We start from the raw sequence: 2,995 nt of genomic DNA, 5'->3' as shown, positions 1-2,995 counted from the left end.
TACCCTGAAGCCATCAAAGCGACCACGAAAACCTAATTCCACCGTCGCAACCTTCTGTATCCGCGAGATCCCATCTTGGAGCCGTCGTCGGTGCTTCACCGGAGGGGGAATCCACCATGGAGGGCATCTACATCATCTCCAAGGCCTCTCCAATGAGTTGTGAGTAGTTTACCACAGACCTTCGGGTCCATAGTTATTAGCTAGATGGCTTTTTCTCTCTCTTTGATTCTCAATACAAAGTTCTCCTTCCTCTTCTTGGAGATCTATTCGATGTAACTCTTTTTGCGGTGTGTTTGTCGAGATCCGATGAATTGTGGGTTTATGATCAAGTTTATCTATGAGAAATATTTGAATCTCCTCTGAATTCTTTTATGTATGATTGGTTATCTTTGTAAGTCTCTTTGAATTATCAGTTTGGTTTGGCATACTAGATTGATCTTTCTTGCCATGGGAGAAGTGCTTAGCTTTGGGTTCAATCTTGCGGTGTCCTTTCCCAGTGATAGCAGGGGCAGCAAGGCACATATTGTATTGTTTCCATCGAGGATAAAAAGATGGGGTTTATATCATATTGCATGAGTTTATCCCTCCACATCATGTCATCTTTAATGCGTTACTCTGTTCTTATGAACTTAATACTCTAGATGCAGGCAGGAGTCGGTCGATGTGTGGAGTAATAGTAGTAGATGCAGGCAGGAGTCGGTCTACTTGTTACGAACGTGATGCCTATATACATGATCATGCCTAGATAATCTCATAACTATGTACTTTTCTATCAATTGCTCGACAGTAATTTGTTCACCCACCGTAATACTTATGCTATCTTGAGAGAAGCCACTAGTGAAACCTATGGCCCCGGGGTCTATCTTTTATCATATAAGTTTTTCTATCTAATTTTATTTGCATCTTTTACTTTCCAATTTATATCATAAAAATACCAAAAATATTTATCTTATCATATTATCTCTATCAGATCTCACTTTCGCAAGTTTCTGTGAAGGGATTGATAACCCCTTTATCGCGTTGGTTGCGAGGTTCTTGTTTGTTTGTGTAGGTGTGTGGGACTTTTGAGGAGCCTCCTACTGGATTGATACCTTGATTCTCAAAAACTAAGGGAAATACTTACACTACTGTGCTGCATCACCCTTCCCTCTTCAAGGAAAACCAACGCAAGCTCAAGACGTAGCAACCGTGTGCGGTGCCCCCCTCCACAGTTACACACCTCGGTCATATCGTCGCAGTGCTTAGGTGAAGCCCTGCATCGGTAACTTCATCATCACCGTCGCCACGCCGTCGTGCTGATGGAACTCACCCTCATCTTAAACTGGATCAAGAGCACGAGGGATGTCATCGAGCTGAACGTGTGCTGAACATGGAGGTGCCGTACGTTCGATACTTGGATCGCGAAGAAGTTCGACTACATCAACCACGTTATTAAAACGCTTGCACTTTCGGTCTACGAGGGTATGTGGACACACTCTTCCCTCTTGTTGCTATGCATCACCTAGATAGATCTTGCGTGATCGTAGGATTTTTTTTGAAATTACCACGTTCCCCAACAATGGCATCTAAGCCAGGTCTATGCGTAGATGTTATATGCACGAGTAGAACACAAGTGAGTCATGGGTGATAATAGTCATACTGCTTACCACCAATGTCTTACTTTGATTCGGCGGTATTGTTGGATGAAGCGGCCCGGACCGACATTACATGACCGCGTTCATGAGACTAGTTCTACCGACGTGCTTTTGCACATAGGTGGCTGGCAAGTGTCTGTTTCTCCAACTTTAGTTGAATCAAGTGTGACTACTGCTGATCCTTGTTGAAGGTTAAAACAACACACTTGACGAAAAATTGTTGTGGTTTTGATGCGTAGGTAAGAACGGTTCTTGCTAGAAGCCTGTAGCAGCCACATAAAACTTGCAACAACAAAGTAGAGGATGTCTAACTTGTTTTTGTAGGGCTTGCTGTGATGTGATATGGTCAAGACATGATGTGATATAAATTGTTGTATGAGATGATCATGTTTTGTAACAAAGTTATCGCCAACTGGTAGGAGCCATATGGTTATTGCTTTATTGTATGCAATGCAACCGCCATGTAATTATTTTACTTTATCACTAAGCGGTAGCGATAGTCGTAGTAACAATAGTTGGTGAGACGACAATGATGCTAGGATGGAGATCAAGGTGTCACGCCGGTGACGATGGAGATCATGACGATGCTTTGGTGATAGAGATCATGAGCACAAGATGATGATGGCCATATCATGTCACATATTTTGACTGCATGTGATGTTTATCTTTTATGCATCTTATTTTGCTTAGTACGGTGGTAGCATTATAAGATGATCCCTTACAAAATTTCAAGGTATAATTGTTCTCCCTGAGTATGCACCGCTGCGGCAATTCTTCATGCCGAGACACCACGTGATGATCGGGTGTGATAAGCTCTATGTTCACATACAATGGGTGCAAGCCAGTTTTGCACACGTAGAATACTCGGGTTAGACTTGACGAGCCTAGCATATGCAAATATGGCCTCGAAACACTGGAGACCGAAAGGTCGAGCGTGAATCATATAGTAGATATGATCAACATAGTGATGTTCACCATTAAAAACTACTCCATCTCACGTGATGATCGGACATGGTTTAGTTTATTTGGATCACGTGATTATTTAGATGACTAGAGGGATGTCTATCTAAGTGGGAGTTCTTAAGTAATATGATTAACTGAACTTTAATTTATCACGAACTTAGTCCTGATAGTATTTTGCAAATTATGTTGTAGATCGATAGCTCGCGTTGTAGCTTCCCTATGTTTTTATATGTTCCTAGAGAAAACTAAGTTGAAAGATGATAGTAGCAATGATGCGGACTGGGTCCGTGATCTGAGGTTTATCCTCATTGCTACACAGAAGAATTATGTCCTTGATGCTCCGCTAGGTGACAGACCTATTGCAGGAGCAGATGCAGACGCTATGAACATTTGGCTAG

Source organism: Triticum aestivum, chromosome 4B (genome assembly GCF_018294505.1).
Source record: "Triticum aestivum cultivar Chinese Spring chromosome 4B, IWGSC CS RefSeq v2.1, whole genome shotgun sequence".
Lineage (NCBI taxonomy): Eukaryota > Viridiplantae > Streptophyta > Magnoliopsida > Poales > Poaceae > Triticum > Triticum aestivum.
The sequence above is the reverse complement of the archived record's forward strand: the minus strand, read 5'-3'. Positions refer to the sequence as shown.